Below are 19,012 nucleotides of genomic sequence, written 5' to 3'. Positions count from 1 at the left end.
AGTGTTTTGGGAAAAGTGATGCATTCTACCACAATTGAAGCTGGTGGTGAAAGTAACCTTGAATTAGTGGACTTTGTAAATCACATAAACATTAAAATACCATGATGGGAAGATGGTACTTTAAATAGGGCAACAGTGAATATGACCAGGATTGCAAGAAAAGATAAGAAACAGAATTTTTCCACTGCTTCTTATCTTCATAGGTTCATAGGTTCATAGGCAGGTACTAGGCTATTGGCCCTAGGGCCTATGCAAGCCTAGCCAAAAAGGTACCATGGCTTTCGCCACCCATGAAAATGATTTTCCTGTGCCCCTGTCGAGCAGAGCCACAGAAATGATCCCCAGGGTGAATTTCCTATTTCCCATCCAATCTTCACGATTTTTCTTGAAGAGTGCTAATGAGTAGCTTTGTTTGATATAGATAGGTAGTTTGTTCTAGAGTATGGGAAGTGTCGGGGACAGCAGTCTATCCCTCCTGCATGTTCTGTTTATTGTGGTGACAAGGTTTAGGTTCCTAGAGCATGTAATTCGGAGGGATTGGGATTTCTTTAGGTGGAGCATGTCCAACAGCTCTGGGTTTGACATAACTTTGTATGTTAGGCAGAGATCATCTCTGAGTAGGCGATATGCAACAGAGTAAAGCTGGAGTTTTTTGAGACAGTCTGTGTAGGGCATCTGTTTGAGGCTGTTAATCCTCTTTGTGAGGTATTTCTGTGGCCTTTCCAGTTGTTGTAGATGTCTTGTGAGGTATATACCAAAAGGGGTGTTGTACTCTATAATGAGTCTAATGAGTGATGAGTACAGGGGAACAATGACCTCTTTTTTTCCTGGATGAGAACCCTTTTGTGATGAGGTGTGGCATGTAGAAAGATCTCCTGACTACTGTGGCAATGTGATTATCAAAGGAGAGACTACTGTCCATCTGTGTCCCAAGGTCTCTTATCATACTTTCGGTGTTAAGTAGACTACCACCTATGTGGTAGTTCATGGGTGCAGAGTTTTTACCAAAGGGGATGACAATGCACTTTTTGGCATTGAGCTTGAGGCCATGGTTTTGACACCAGGCATTTGTCTCAGTGAAGCCCTTTTGTAGGATGTCCACATCGTTAGGAGTTTCGATTATGGCTCCTCGTTTGCAGTCATCTGTGAACTCCTTTAGCCAAAGACCTTCTGTGTTAGCCTGCAGTTCAGTGAAGTAGATACCAAACAGGAGAGAACTCAGGACTGAACCCTGTGGTAATCCACTTGTTACTGGTCTGAAGTCAGATTTGGAGTCTGCTACTTTCACAGTGTGGGTTCTGCCAGTTGGCAACCCATCTTGTGACATAGGGATTTATACCTAGTTTAGTGAGTTTATCTATAATTCCAGAGTGGGAGATGGTTTCAAAAGACTTGGCAAGATCTAGATAGGCTGTGTGAGCCACCTTACCCTCGCCGACGGCTTTGGTGACTGCTTCAAAGAAGTCTATCAGGTTTAGAAGACATGATCTGTCTTTTACAAGCCTGAACTGGGTGGGGTCCAGAGTTTGGAGATTACCACTGTCTTTGTTTATAAGTTCCATGATGATACATTCCATGGCCTTGCAGACCAGGCTCGTCAGGCTAATGGGGGCGGTAGTTCCCGGGGTTCGTGTTGGCTCCCTGTCTGTGGAGTGGGATAACCGTCGCTTATTTTGATTTAAAGATTACCTCTTTGTAGAATAAGTAAAGGCAGGAAAGATACCCTACAATCATTTGCTGTAGCAAAATATTATAGGATACTAGTAATGAATACATCCCATAGTCACATGTTAAAAAGTTGACAAGAAATCTTTAAGGGGTGGATAAATATAAGGCATGTGTACTAGCCAGATTCTACTGGTCAAGTATAATGAAAGGGATAGAATATCTCTATTACCTCTATGCTTCTTGTCCAGAATGTCAGAAAACTATACCCTGTCCTGGATTTAATAGCCTGTCAATCCTAATTTCAATTATAAAGGTGACATTTGAATATATTAATTATAACATTGTGGAACCACTAATAAAATCTTGAAAAAGGTTTTTGTGCATACTAATGATAATGAAATGCACTGCAACATTTCCAGAATCAACATAATTATGCAAAGTGAAGGCAAAGCATATTGCTAGAGAACTAGAACTATTATATTCCAGAATGGATATCTCTAAAGATATATTTACTGACCAATGCACTCACTTAATATCAGGGGTATTGCTGAAATTATGTCAATGCTTTAAAATAAGACAGCTGAAGGTGTCAGCTTACTATACACTGATGGGTGGCTTAGGACTGCGATTCAATAAAATACTGAAATCCATCCTAAGCAAAGTTACTGACATAAATGGCAAAAGCTAGGGCCAGTTCAAGCCATATTGATTGTTTGCAGCAAGAGAGGTGTCACCTGATTCATCTGGGTTTATCTCATTTGAATTTTATTTTGTATGGAAAAGGTAACCACCCACACCACAAATCCAGTCTCACACAGACCTATTGCATCTGCATACCCAACACATAAACACACAAAAACATACTCGGAGGCTCTAAATAAAAATCTGCCTAAACAGCAAAGACCTCCTAAGCAGATATCCAAGCAACAGCCACCCCTCAACAATACCCACAAATCACATATCTCACAAAATCAGTGTGCCTCACAGTCACAGCCCATAATGCCAAACAACACACCAAATACACTTGTTATAGGGGACTCTATTGTCCGGCACACTGACGTCCCACTCACCAGACTGAACAAGGAGAAGGTCACTGTAAGCTGCCTGTCGGGTGCCAGGATCCACCACATAACGCAAGCACTCAGGTCACTCCAAAGCAAGTACAAGTATGACTCCGTCATTGTCCATGCTGGTGTGAATGACCTGAGACGACTCCCTGGACTACATGAAAAGAGACATAGAGGAGCTCTCTGACCATGTAGCCCAGGTTGGTATGTCCCTGACCTTGAGTAGCATCTTGCCCTCACCAAGAATGATGCCACAGTATAAAGACAAAATGATCAGTTTCAACAATTGGCTAAAGTATTGGTGTCATTCAAAGGGGATCCAGTGTCTGTCAGCCTGGGATGACATGCTCGACAAGCCACGTTGCTTCGCTAGGGACAGCTTGCACCTGTCACCCTTAGGCTTTCGTATACTGGCCAAGGCTCTTGCCACCCCCATAGTGCCTTTTTTAGGCAAGGCTCAAAGGACAAACCCACCTCCATAGACAACCCAAAGATAAAAAAACTAAAGGTAATGCTACTCAATGCCAGAAGTCTAAACCTCAAGATGCACACACTCGAGATTCTTCTCAGTATGGAGAAAATCGATGTCTGTGCAGTAACAGCAACCTAGTTCAAGGCTCCTGAAAGCACCCCAGCACTACCAGGTTATAACTCATACCATGCGTTTCGGCCGCAAAACTCGGACCGAAGCCCAAAAGGAGGGGGAGTATCTATATTCATCAAAGATACCTACACCTCCATGTTAGTGGCACTGCACAAAGCAGCGGAAACCATCCATGTGCAACTAACAGCGTGCAAAACTGCCTGTCAGTTTGTAGCCTGCTACAGAACACCCTCCCTATTACAGGAACCCCACTTGGCATTCCTGAGAACACTGGAGAATATGAAGGTCTCTCCAAACACTATGTTATTGGGTGACTTCAACTACCCAAACATTGACTGGGAAAACTACTCAAGGACAAACACCCTCGCCCAATGGTTCCTTGAATTTATAAACTCTAACGCAATGGAACAACTGATCACCACTCCCACAAGAGGGAACAACATATTGGACCTGGTCATCACCAACATGGGGACTCTATGTTCCACAGCAGAGGTAAACCCCTCATTGGTAAGATCAGACCATAAACAAATTTCCCTGGACATCCATATCCCGTCACCACCCCCAGCCAAGGAAATTACTGTAAAGAATTTTTCAAAAGCCAACTTTGCACTTCTCAAGACTGAGGTGGAATCCTTCAAAGCCCCTGGGCCAGAGGATAATACAGCCCAATCCGCAGAATCCTTTACAGATGCATTCTATGAGCACCTGCAGGAATGCATGGATTGTGCTATCCCAAATAAAACCAAGACTCACTCCTCCAAAAACAGGAGACCAGTCTGGTGGACCCCGGCCATAAATAAGCTAACAACAGAAGGAGGAAGCTACTACATGACAGAGCAAAATCCCAAAAAGGGAAGGCATCTCTGATCAGTATTAGCAAGAAACTTCGATCCCTCATAAAATCATCAAAGGCCAGTTTCAAAAGAAAAATTGCCCTAGACACTAAATATAATCACAAGGCCTTCTTTAGTTATGTCAGAAACATGGGCAGAAACTCCCAGATATGCTCTGAATTGTTGCATAATGGTACAAAATCTACCGAACCTACAGACATAGCCAACATCCTGGCAGACAGATTTAGCGCAAACTTCTCCCCCCCTTCCCCCCAAAGGAGCAAATGCCTATCCCAACTGAATATAACCTCCCTGACATCACAGATGCACAGGTGAAAGCTGCCCTCTCCAAAGCAAAAAACACAGCATCTATGGGACCGGACGGTGTCCCAGGCTGTGTCTTACATGAGCTTCAAAAAGAACTGAACCCTCACATTAAGTCACTGTTCAAACTTAGCCTTACTACAGGATATGTACCCAAAGAATGGCGTACAGCTACAGTGGTCCCACTCCACAAAGGTGGTGCCACAACGGACCCTGGAAACTATCGCCCCATAAGCCTGACTAGTCTGATCTGTAAAGCTATGGAGCGTATTATCATGGAACTCATAAACAAAGACATTGGGAGCCTCCAGAAACTGGACCCTACCCAATTCGGCTTTGTTAAGGGCAGATCTTGCCTCTTAAACCTAGTTGATTTCTTTGAAACAGTTACCAAAGCCATAGATGAAGGCAAGGTAGTCCACACAGCCTACCTGGACCTCGCAAAAGCCTTCGACACAATACCCCACTCGGGCATCATAAATAAGCTTACCAGCTTAAATATCAACCCCTATATCACAAGATGGGTTGTAAACTGGCACAGAGATAGAACCCACATGGTCAGAATCGCAGGTGCCATGTCTGAATCCAAACCAGTTACAAGTGGCATCCCACAGGGCACAGTTCTGGGACCTCTCTTGTTCGGTATATACTTCTTTGAGGTTCAGGCTAACACGGGGGGATTATGGCTGACAAAGTTCACAGATGACTGCAAACTGGGGGCTATAATTGAATCTCCAGCTGACACAAGCATCCTCCAAAAGGGTCTCACAGAGACGGATGCTTGGTGCCAGAGCCACGGCCTCAAGCTAAATGCTAAAAGTGCATAGTCATCCCTTTGGGAAAAACAAGGTGCCACAGATTACCACATAGGTGGTAATCCATTAATCTGAAGAAGTAATTAGAGATTTGGCGACCAACGTAGATAGTAATCTCTCCTTTGATAATCACATTGCCAAAGTGGTTAGAAAGACCTTCTATATAGCCCACCTTATCATGAAAGGGTTCACATCTAGATCAAGAGAGGTCATTGTGCCCCTCTACTCATCACTCATCAGGCCCATAATTGAATACAATGCCCCTTTTGGTATGTACCTTACCGACACCTGCAGCAACTGGAGAGACCCCAAAAGTACCTCACCAAGAGGATCATGGGCTACAAACAGATGTCCTATGCAGCTCGACTAAAGAAACTCCAGCTCTACTCAGTTGCTTACCGCCTACTCAGAGGCGATCTATGCCTGACGTACAAAGCCATGTCATACCCAGAATTAATGGACATGCTACACCTCAAAAAATCCAAGTCCCTTAGAGCTACACGCTCCAGGGATCTAAACCTCAGCACAAAAATAAATAGGACATGCTGGAGGGACAGATTCATTTCCCAGCGGCTCCCCTCACTCTGGAATAGAATCCCAATTCATGTTAGACATAGCCCCTCGCTGACCCTCTTCAAGCGAAATTTGGACACGTGGATGGGAAATCGCAAATTCACGCCTGGGATCTCTCCTGTGTCCCTGCTAGACAGAGGCACAGTAAACTAATCTTAAAAGGGTACCTTCTGTGACCTACTTTACAGAGGCACAGTAGGCTAATCTAATAGGGAGGCGGAAGCCAAATACACTCTGGCTAGGCTTATAAATGCCCTAGGGCAGATAGCCTAGTATCTACCTATGAACCTATGAACCTATGGCAGGCATTCCACAGCACTGCTAGACATTGACATTGAAACTTGGGAAGAAGTGAAAGCACAATTTAAAAAAAATCTGATTAAACACTAAGCAAGTTGCAGGCTCAACAAAACTGGTTATGCTATCATAAAAGAACATGTGGAGAAATCTGAGGATATGAAGCAATGAGTATATAATAAAAATGTCTGAAATTGGGAATTTAACCCAGAAGATCAGGTAGCAGTATCAGTGCTCACCACGGAGAATAAATGTATAGATAAGTACAGGGAGGATTTGATTTGAGGTGGCATATTCTTAAACAAGGCTGGGTGAGCTAAACTTTCAGAATACATAGGGAGTTGGTATAATGGTTAAGGTGTTTACCTAGCATATACAAGGTACAGTGTTTGATTATCACCTTTGGAAGGGAAATTGGTTACACTTAAAATGACTCTCAAGGGCAGCTAGCCTAGTACTTACATGTAAGCCTATGAAAATGAGACACGAGCAACACCTGGAGTGAAGGTTAGACTGAGACTTTACACAGCACAAGAGTCAAAAATCAGGAAATGAATAAGTTTAAAAGATGCTGAAACTGAGAGAATGAGAGCAATAGAAGATTCACACAGTAAATGAAGCTGCCTCAAAGTTCTAATTCCTGAAACTGATGGAAGGAGTTGATTCTGCAATAACTTTAGGAAACTGAAAATCATTTCATTGTTTGAAAGCTATCCCATGTCCAGAACTAATAAGCTGATAGACAACATGAGCAGAAAATGGACAATGGACTTGATGATGGCTGGTAGCAAATAATGCTTTCCTCTACTTCCATCCTCCTCTGATATATAACATAAGCTTTTATAACCCTTGAATGTATATTTTTATACCTTGTGCTACCATATGGCCCACATGAGGTTCCAGCCACCCTTTGGATACTGATGGATAAAATACTTTAACCCCACTCATCTTACATTGCTGCATAACCAGATGGCATGGCCATCTATTCAGAGGACTGGGACTAGACAGGCAGGCTTGATTGTGAATGTTAAAAGAAAGTAAACTGGGCAAGGTAGAATCTAAGTATCTAGGATAACTTACATGAAAAAGGAAGTGGCAAAACCACAAGTTGAAAAAACAGAGGCCCTAAACGATGCTCTAGAGATTCCACTAAAACACAGGCAAAGACTTTTTCTTGGACTGGCTGAGTACTACAGAAAGTTTTTACCTAATTTTGCAATTATTGCCTGTCCTCTGCTGGATATCACCAATGGAAAAGGTCATATCATGGAGCCATGATTCCTTAATGCTGACATTATACTTACTGAGCAAAAAAGAATGTTATATTAAGAGTCAGTGCTAGCATTTGTTTTAAATGTATCCTGTTTCAAGTACATTAGTCTGACTAGACTAGTGGACATTTTTCAGGGGAGACCCAAAGTGGTATTTCTACCACTAGATGAAATTTAGCCAGGGCATTGGGGAACTTACACTCTTTTCATTTCTAGTAGGGCATGCAGTAGGCTGTGTGTGTGTGTGTGTGTGTGTGTGTGTGTGTGTGTGTGTGTGTGTGTGTGTGTGTGTGTGTGTGTGTGCCATAGAATAAAAAGATGGTAATAACAGCAATGTCATGTTGGAACCTAAAAGGATGGTACAATATGAAATTAAAATTACATGTATTGTTGAAGGGGTTTATCCGGTGATAAACCCAATCAGATGCTTTTGGAAGCTGAACCAAGTGAGAAAGATTCAGTATCTTGCAGCCAGATCATGAAGAGGACTGATAGAAAAGAAGGAAGGAATTATGTAGTAGATGGCATCAGAAGGAAGTAAAATTAATTCTGTGAACGTAAGTTCTATATTGCAGTTACATGTATGAAAGCAGGAAGGGTTAAAGCCTGGCAGTTTTTCAGCAGTGCTTCCTACACTGTCTAATGCTATAAAATGGACTAAAGAAAAAAAAACAAAAATAATTATTTGGTATAATAAACTACCAGAAGATCAAATCACTTTTGAGTTGCCTATCAACAGATATGAGGTATTGGATAATTTGAATATTCTGTTATGTCTTGATGTAAAAGACACTTTAACTTTTATTTACATTAGCAAGGGCATTTTTTGCAATTTAAATTTCTTATTCAACTGTAGGAGAATTAAAAAAAATGTGAACTAAAATGATTATGCACCCCATGGACTGATTATGAACTATATGGACTTCATATTTCTGCAAAAAAATGGATACTTTTACAGTTTCCAACTGCAGACATCTATACTCTTCACATAAGACAGGGGGCCGGATTCACGAATGCTTGCACGAAGTCTAAGAGTAGAGTAAGGCTCCATGCAGCCAACATGTCCGCCGAGCGATCCAGGAACAGCCGGTAGGGGCGTGCAACAGAGCTCCTAAAACAACTCTTATACGGACAGGGCTAGGATATGCAAATTACCTCAATTGTAGGTGAAAGTTATGCAAATGAGGTACATTTGTGATCCAGGAAACCCGAACCTGTCCGAGTAAGAGTAGTATTATTTGCAGAAATGTACTCTGTTGACAACTGAGTACGGTTCTGCAAATAGCAAAACGGAGCCGGGACAGCTCCAAAAAAAGGATGCATCCAGTTGAGGTAGCATGCCAATGGCCAAAAATACGGCCATTGGCAATGTTCACTGATGCAAAATAAAAATAAAATAATTTTTTTTTATCCCGATCTCCGAAGTTTAAGTGAAGCTCAGCGCCACGCAAACGCGCTGCGCTCTAAAAACCAGAAAAGCAATCATTAAAATCCACAAATGTGGATTTTATTGTAATTCTTAATTTACAATACAAGGGAATGGCAGGCCGAAGACAACATGGCTACCTAGTAGAGGTTGCTAAGGGGGGAAGCTCAGTCTAAGATGTAACCAAGCATTAGTAGGCAATCCTATGCAAATGAGGGTGAGGATAGTGAATCCCAAGTTTACATAGCAAATGAGCACAGTCAGTGGAGTGTAGGAGTAGGATAAGGGGAGTATCAGAGAAGAAGATAGGTGACATCATGAGGGGGTAATAATGAAAGAAGTGAAGCTCATTGGAGCAGAGTGGCATGTGTTTGCCATCAGTTACTCATCACTGGAAGAGGTGTGTCAACAGGTACCCTAGCTAAAGGCAAGAAATTTAAGTTGTATGCCATGGATAACATTAACGTTTCTTGTAGAAGTGCTTGCAACATGTTTGCGCATGGGTGCACACCCGTACATCCGAGTAAGACTGTGTGCATGTGTGTGCACCTGTGTGCGCGCGTTTAAGCCGGAGTAAGCATGTCTAAGGTTGTTTAAAGTTGTGTAAGTGCGTTTGCTCCGGTGTGCACGTGTTTTAGCAAGAATAAGCAAGTTTTAGTCTGTGTAAGCATGTGTGTGCACGTGTGAGCTGGTGTGAGCGTGTTTGCACTTGTTTGCGTGGTGCTTCCCCCCTGAGGAAACAGAAAGGGAAAAGGAAGCACAACAAATAGTAGGAAGTTAACCAGGGAGTACTAGCAGAGCTAGCAGGTGAAAACAATCAGAATCAGGCAATTACACAGGCAGTACACTAGCCCAGCACAGCCCAGCACTTAAAACTCTGCAAACAACATTCCACTATGTTTCTCTCAGAGACACTGCAACACTGCAGTAAGCTGATAGAAGTGAAAACTGAAAAAGCTGTACTGAGACAAAGAAATGTTAGGGGCTGCCATTGCTGTTATAAGGTGACATATGCAACATGCTGAGGGCGGTGACAATGTGAATGCTGCTGGACAACCCACAGTGAGAAGACAGAGAAGAGTGTACAGGCCCAGGGTAACCTATCAGGGGCTACATCAGCTGGAGATAGTGGAGCGCTATAGAGTGGACAGAGACCTCATGCAGCAAATTGTTGAGTTGTGCAGGCCACGCCTCACACACAGAACCAACAGAGGGGAACCCATCCCGGTGGAAACCAAGGTATGTGTTGGCCTAAGAATATTAGCAACAGGTACCCTCCAGAGACCAACTGGTGATATGATGGGGATATCACAGGCATCAGCATTCAGGGTACTGCACCAGTTCCTGGATGCCATGTCAGCACATGTCGGTGATCATGTATATTTCCCCAATTCCCGTGAGGTATTGGCCAGCAATATGCATCTCTTCCAGCAAATAGCGGAATACCCTGAGGTAGTGGGTGCAATAGACTGCATGCACATACACATCAAAGCACCAGCCGGTGAGTGGCATAGGGTCTACTTTAACCACAAGGGCTTCCCCTCCATCAACTGCCAGGTTGAGTGTGATGCCCAGGGCATAATACTGAATGTGTGTGCTGGCTGCCCTGAAAGCTACCATGATTCCCATATCTGGCATCTGACACAGCTGTACCAGACATTTGCCAATGGGGACATCACTCATGGTCACCTAGTGGGGGATGCTGGCTATGCAATGGAGCCGTGGCTGATGACACCCATCAGAAAGGCACACACACCTGAACAGGAATGCCATAATGAGGCACACGCACAAACACAAAATGTAATCGAGCGTGTGTTTGGGCTGCTCAAGTCACAGTTCCGGTGCCTGGACACATCTGGTGGAGCCTTGCAGTACTCACCAACTACATGTACCCAAATTGTCATGGTATGTGCTATGCTACATAATATGATCCTGCGAAAAGAGCTGCAGCAGGAGCAGCATAGGCCCAGGCCAAACAGCCCCCCACCATTGCCAAGGCCATCACAGGCAGAGCGTGACTCGGAGGAGGAACAACCTGAGCCTGCCCCAGTAGGCAGAAGGAGGCGTGCCCAGTATGCTTTGGCCTTGGCAAAGAGGCAACGCATAGCACATACACTGGCTCAGTAGGAACCCTGGAAATGATACCTCTCTCTGACATGCACATATAGTAAAAGGAATGCCTAACTTGACACTACCTGTTTTCAAACATGTATAGGGAGTGTAATATGTGCATCCGACATAGGCAGCCCTGCAGCACCACCTGAGGCATGATTGCCATGTGTTAAGCAATATAAAGCAGTGCTAAACAACTTTTACTACCATTTAGTATATGTAAACAAAGTTGCACACACTAACTAGCACAACTGTGGTCAATGTTGAGCAATACTTGGCAACATTCAGCAATTTTGGTTAATGTTGAGCAATGTTGGACAAGCTTGGTCTAAGATGGGCATAGCTGAACTAAAGCCAACATGCTCATATTTGCTCTACTGGCCCTTAAGCAGTCTGGTCTGCTCAGTATGAAAATATAAGGCAGTGACAGGCCTCGAACACAGGATACTGTGCACTATAGTCATAGTACTGAACCACTAAACCATGACAGAATTTCAGTGGTTAGCCTGTATGAAGAAATGTTGTTAAGTCTATGCAAAGTATCTCATGGAAACCCTGCAGGCACAGCATAATCCCTGCCGAGTTATGACACAAAGGTGAGCCCTGCAGTAAGAATAGAACCTGATTTTCAACACACATATAGTATAAATGTTAATATTGGTCATGTTCACACACATCAACAAATGCAGTGGACCTCAGACAGCAACATACTGAAAGGTCACACTGGGCATGCTCACACACTTGAATAAATGAGACAAATGTCAGGCAGCAAAACACTGAAAGGCCAAACTGGGCATGCTCACACACTTAGGCCATGTCTGAGTACAGCAGTGGGCCACACATATCTGGCAGTTTCATGTGTTAACCCTGGAACCTCTCACTATTCACCAATCTGCCTTGTGCACACAGTTATATGACAACAGACACATATATAATATAGTGGAGCCCTGCATAATCAAATATGTTCTGCATATACATAGGTTGTTCATAAAAAGTGGGAAAGCAAAGAAGATAAAAAACCTGCAATCAGTATCAACAATAAACTATGTGCATCCCGAACATTATCATAGGTTCATAGGTTGATACTAGGCTATCTGCCCTAGGGCATGTATAAGCCTAGCCAGAGTGTGTTTGGCTTTCGCAACACTGTTAGATTAGTAGACTGTGCCTGTGAATAGTAGGTCACATAAGATAGCCCTTTTTACGTTTAGTTTATTGTGTCTCTGTCTAGCAGGGACCCAGAAGAGATCCCAGAGGTAAACATACGATCACCCATCCACTCATCAAGATGTCTCCTGTAGGTGGTCAGTGGGGGGGCTTTGCCTATGCGGGACTGGGATCTCATTCCAGAGTGAGGGAAGCCTCTGGGATAAGAATCTGTCCCACCAACATGTCCTATTAATATCTGTGCTGAGGTTTCCATCCCTGGAGCATGTAGCTCTAAAGGATTCGGATATCCTGAGGTGGAGCATGTCCATTAATTGTGGGTTGGACATGGCTTTAAACAACAGGCACAGATTGCATCCGAGTAGGCGGTAAGTGACTGAGTAGAGCTGGAGTTACTTTAGCTGAACTGCACAGGGCATCTGTGTGAGTCCCTAGATCTACATGGTGAGGTACTTTTGTGGCTATTATAGTTGCTGCAGGTGCCGGGTAAGGTACATCCCAAATGGGGCATTGTATCCAATCATGGGCCTGATGAGTATAGGGGCACAATGACCTCACTTGATCTAGATGTGAAACCTTTTGGGATAAGGTGGGCTATATAGAAGGTCTGTCTAACCACTTTGGCAACGTGATTGTCAAAGGCGAGATTACTAACTACTCGTGTCCCCAAATCCCTAATAACTCCTGCCATACTTAATGGATTACCACCTATGTGGTAATGTGTGGGCACGTTGTTATTCCCAAAGGGGATGACTATGCATCTAATGCATTTAGCTGTAGGCCATGGCTCTGGCACCAGTTATCCATCTCTGTGAGACCTTTTTGGAAGATGCTTGTGCCAGCTGGAGAGTCGATTATGGCACCCAGTTTGCAGTCATCTGCAAACATGGTCAGCCATATTCCTCCTGTGTTAGCCTGTACATCAGAGAAATATATACTGAACAAGAGAGGTCCCAGGACTGAGCCTTGTGGGATGCCACGTGTAACTGGTGTAGAGTCAGACATGGCACCTGCAATACTGACCATGTGGGTGCTATCCCTGATCCAGTTAGCAATCCATCTTGTGACATATGTGTCGATGTCGAAGCTGGTGAGCTTATGTATAATGCCTGAGTGGGGTATTGTGTTGAAGGGTTTTGTGAGGTCCATGTAGGCTGTGTGGACTAGCTTCCATACATCTATGGACCTGGTAACTGTTTAAAGAAGTCGGCCAGGTTCAAGAGGCAAGATCTGCCCACAACAAAGCCGAATTGGGTAGGATCCAGTGTCTGTAGGTTCCCGATGTCTTTGTGTATGAGTTCCATGACAATATGCTCCATAGCTTTGCAGACCAGGCTAGTTAGGCTTATAGGGCGATAGTGTCTGGGGTCCACTGTGGCACCACCTTTGTGGAGCGGGACCACTGTTGCTGTATGCCATTCCTTGGGTACATATCTTGTAGTAAGTCTGATATTGAACAGTGACTTAATGTGAGGGTTACATTCATCATGAAGCTCATGTAAGACACAGGCTGGGACACCGTCCAGTCCCATTGATGCTGTGTTGTCTGCTTTGGAGAGGGCAGCACTCACCTGTTCATCTGTGATGTCAGAGAGACTACATTCTGTTGGGATGGACATTTGCTCTTTAGTGGGGATGTGGGGAGACATTTGCACTGAACCTGTTTGCCAGGATGTTGGCAATGTCTGTGGGTTCAGTGTATGTTTTGTCATTATGCAGTAACTCACAGCATATCTGGGAATTTCCACCCAGGTTCCTGACATAACTAAAGAGGGCCTTGTGATTGTCCTTAGTGTCTGGTACAATTTTCCTTTAGAAGCGGGTCTTAGATGAATTCATGAGTGATCATAGCTTCTTGCTAGTACTGATCAGAGATGCCTTCCCTTTTTGGGATTGTGCTCTATCATGTAGTAGCCTCCTCCTTTCATTGTATAGCTTATTTATGGCCAGGGTCCACCAGACAGGTCCCCTGCCTTTGGAGGAATGAGTCATGTTGTTATTTGGGATAGCACGATCCATGCATTCCAATAGGTGTCTATAAAATGCGTTTGTAAAGGATTCAGTGGTCTGAGCCGTATTTACCACTGTCCCAGGGTCTCTGAAGGATACCACCTCAGTTTGGAGAAGTGTGATGTTTGCTTTTGAGAAGTTCTTCACTGAGATTACCTAGGATGGGGGTGGGGACGGGATATGGATGTCCAGTGAGATAAATGTATGGTCTGACCTTACCAATGAGGGGTATACCTCTGGTGTGGAACATAGAGTCCCCATGTTGGTGATGATCAGGTCCAATATGTTTTCCCCTCTTGTGGTTGTGGTGACCAGTTGTGCCATAGCATTTGAGTTTATAAATTCTAGCAACCGTTGGGCGAGAGTGTTGGGGCTTGAGTAGTATTCCCAGTCAATGTTTGGGTAGTTGAAGTCACCCAATACAATGGTGTTTGAGAGACCTTCATATTCTCCAGTGTTCCCAGGAAAGCTGAGTGGGGTTCCTGAGTTTGGGAGGGTGGTCTGTAGCAGGCTACAAACTGAAACGCAGTTTTGCCCACTGTTAGTTGCACATGTATGGTCTCCAATGCTTCGTGTAGTGCTACTAACCTGGAGGTGTGTGTATCTGTGATGTATATGGATACTCCCCCTATTTTTGTTGGTCGGTCCGAGTCTTGTGGCTGAAAAGCATGGTATGAAGTATAACCTGGTAGTGCTGGGGTGCTTTTGGGAGCCTGAACCAGGTGTCTGTTACTGCACAGATATCGATATTCTCCATACTGAGGAGAGTCTTGAGTGCGTGCAATTTGAGGGTTAGACATCTGGTGTTGAGCAGCATTACCCTTAGTTTCTTTTACTTTGTGTCGTCTATGGAGGTGGGTTTGTCTTTTGAGCCTTGCTTAAAAAAGGCATTATGGGGGTGGCAAGAACCTTAGCCAGTATTTGAAAGTTCAAGGGTGACAGGTGCAAGCCGTCCATAGCGAAGTTACGTGGCATGTCGAGCATGTCATCCCAGGCTGACAGACACTGGATCCCCTTTGAATGACACCAATATGTTAGCCAACTGTTAAAATTGATCAGTTTGTCTATATACAGTGACATCATTCTTGGTGAGGGTAAAATGCTACACAAGGTCAGGGTCATACTGGTCTGGGCTACATGATCAGAGAGCTCCTCTATGTCTCTTGTCATGTAGTCCAGGGAGGAACGTCTGAGGTCATTCACACCAGCATGGACAATGATGGAGCCATATTTGTACTGGCTTTGGAGTGACCTGAGTACATGTGTTATGTTGTGGATCCTGGCACCCAACAGACAGCTCAAAGTGACCTTCTCCTTGTTCAGCCTGGTGAGTGGGACGTCAATGTGTCTGACAATAAGAGTCACCTATTACAAGTGTATTAGGTGTGTTGTTTAGCCCTAAGGGCAGTGACTGTGTGGCACACTGACTTTGTGAACTATGTGATATGTGGGTATTGTTGTGGGGTATCAGTTGTTTGAGTGTCTGCTTTGGAGGTCTCTGCTGCTTAGGCAGAATTTATTTAGAGCCTCTGAGTATGTTTTTGTGTAGTAATGTATTTTGTTTGCTGTCGCTATAGGTCTATGTGAGACTGGATTTGTGGTGTGTGTGGTTACCTTCACCACCTGATAGACTGTGCCAGTCATGGGTCAAAAGAGCTCATCCTCCTGTTTGTCTATATAGTTGCATCTCTCACATATATCTGAGTTTGTTGGGAGGAGGAGAGGGCTGTCTGTTTACATAAGACAGTTGTAACATTGTGTCAAAATTCCAATATTCACCAGCTGGACTGGAGAGTACACACGAAACCGACCTTTGGATGTGCCAGGATATTATGATGAAATACTCTGTTGACTGATCACAAAGGATCAGTAGGGTGTTAAGTGTGTAAAAGAGTATAACAGGGGTTTAGTGCTCAGGTTTGTTGGTGTTTTGGAAAGATTATCTGTGAAGGAGTCCAGACAGAACCATGACACTTCCTTCAGCTATGTCATAAATAGCAATGTACACTCATATTTGTCCTGAGTCAGGGCCAACTGTACCTGACTGACAATGCTGACATCCTGTCAGACAGGCCCATACATACATACCCACCTCCCACTGACAAAAGGCCCTATCATCATACCAGGAGATATCACATGTAGAATGGGTAGACAGCTCCTCCCAAAGCCGAAAACATGGCATCAGTTGGATTACATTGCTTCCCTATATGTGTCATAAGAGAACTACAGAACAAACAGACCCTGCACCTGAACAGTCTGTTGAACCTCACCCTCTCTACAGGATCTGAAACCGTTGAATGTGTTACAGCCACATATGGCACACCCCACAAGTGTTGGTGCACAACAGACCATGGGAACTATAGTCCTATAAGCCTATGAAGTCTGATCTGCAAGGCCATGGAGTCCATCATGATTGAAGTCATAAACAGAGCTATTGGAAGCTGAAAAACACACAACCCTACCAACTTTGGTATGTTCATGGGCAGATCATGGTTCCCACACCTGCTAGACTGTTTGCAAGGCAGCCACCCAGGACATACGCCACTGAAAGGAGCTACACATGTCCCACATAAACTTTGAATAGCCCTTTATCAACATCCCAGACACATGTCGTATTGACAAAATCAACAATCTGTGCATAAATATGTATTGTCATATGAAGCAATGGCAATTTGTCCACAGATAGATCACACAAGCAAAGAATTGTGGAGTCCTGTTCAAGCTGTTAACACCTGCTGACCCACATGGCTCATTCCTGGGATTGCATAAAACAAATTGCATACACATTACCATGTACAGTCTGATGATGTCAGCATCCTACAAATATAGCAGGAGAAAAGAAGCCATCCGGTAAAGCATATAGTGAATCGTGTTAATGGATGTCTTTCTAGTATCATAACATAGGTAGGTAGGGGGTTCAATCCTGCAATTGCTGTGTGTGTATGTGTGTGGGGGGGGGGGTATATGTGTGTGTGATTTCCTTTGAGAAGAGTTCCCTTTTTGGAGACTAGGAACACATTAAAAGAAGTAGATTCCACTTTGGCAAGTCTGATGATGTCAGTGTCTCACAAATACAGCAGTGGAAACAGAATTCCCTAGTAAAGCATATAGTGCATTGTATTAATGTGTATTTCTCTAGTATCATAATATAGTTAGGTAGGGGTTTGAATCCTGCAATTGCTGAATGTGTATGGGGGGTGTATGTATGTGTGTGCTTTCCTTTGAGAGGAGTGCCCTTTTTGGAGACTGGGAAAACACATTAAAAGAGGTAAATTCCTTTTTGGCAAGTCTGATGATGTCAGTATCCCACAAATACAGCGGTGGAAATAAAAACTCCCAGTAAAGCATATAGCACATCGTGTTAATGCATATCTCTCTAGTATGATAACATAGTTAGGTAGGGGTTTGAATTCTGCAATTGCTGAGTGTGTGTGTGTGTGTGTGTGTGTGTGTGTGTGGGGGGGGGTGATTTCCTTTGAGAGGAGTGCCCTTTTTGGAGACTGGGAAACACATTAAAAGAGGTAAATTCCTTTGTGGCAAGTCTGATGATGTCAGTATCCCACAAATACAGCAGTGGAAATGAAAGCTCCCAGTAAAGCATATAGCACGTCGTGTTAATGCATATCTCCCTAGTATCATAACATAGTTAGGTAGGGGTTTCAATCCTAAAATTGCTGAGTGTGTATGATTTCCTTTGAGAGGAGTGCCCTTTTTGGAGACTGAAAACACATTAAAAGAGGTAAATTCCTCTTAAGCAAGTCTGATGATGTCAGTATCCCACATATACAGCAGTGAAAATGAAAACTCCTAATAAAGCCTGCAGCATGTCGTGTTCATGCGTATTTCTCTAGTATCATAACATAGGTAGATAGGGGTTTGAATTCTGCAATTGCTGAGTGTGTGTGGGACACTGTAGATTAATGTGTTGTGGATTTTGCTTTTACTACTGTATGACATATCAGTAAAACAACAGTATGTGCATTGCACACTTCAGGTATCTGTGTGGCAAATACATATATGTACATGTGACCTCAATTGGTAACTGTGTGGCAAATACATATATATACATGTGACCTCAATTAGTTCATAGGTGTGAAGCCTGCTTTCTACACAAATACATCTGTTACCATTGACAGTTTGCGCTGCTGCTTCTCAGACATTAGGTCACATATTTATGTATGTGACAAGGCCAGCCACTGTAGTGATCTGTGGCCTAGGTCATCTGTGTCACATACACCCATGACAGTTTCTATAGAATAGTGTGTGAGGGTTCATGTCTGGGGTATATTTCAGACATGTTCAAACACAACACAGTCTGTCAATAATGGGCATTCATTATAGGTGTACAACAACTCCGTGGATATGCATCCAGACCCCTTATTGCTTATGTGATACACTGAGGGACATCAGCATACCTTTGGAACTGTGAATGCCAAAGGACAGATGACATCACATGTGGCTGTATGTACACATCGGTACTCCTGCTACATGTTGTGGGCTACTACCAATGTGGTACTGTCAGGATACTATGTATAGTAAATGTGGATGACTATGCTATAGTTGGCTTATAGCTTCACAGCATGGGTTGGTCAACAGGTATCTGTCTGTATGATACCCTTGTGGAGGATAAGTGTCTCAGCCGGAGAATGCATTGTAGGCCACTGTATGTATTACCAGATGTGGACGGACATATCCCTAGTGTGTTTGCTTGTACCTAGGATGGCTACATGCCAAACAGGAGTGGTCACAGGAATGTGTGGCGGTCAATACCACTGGTTACTGGTATAGTATAGTACCGGAAGGATTCAAATGCTACTGTGTATCCTACATCTGTATGTCAGTGGT

This window comes from Protopterus annectens, chromosome 3.part0, assembly GCF_019279795.1.
Source record: "Protopterus annectens isolate FY-2018-M chromosome 3.part0, PAN1.0, whole genome shotgun sequence".
Lineage (NCBI taxonomy): Eukaryota > Metazoa > Chordata > Ceratodontiformes > Protopteridae > Protopterus > Protopterus annectens.
The sequence above is the reverse complement of the archived record's forward strand: the minus strand, read 5'-3'. Positions refer to the sequence as shown.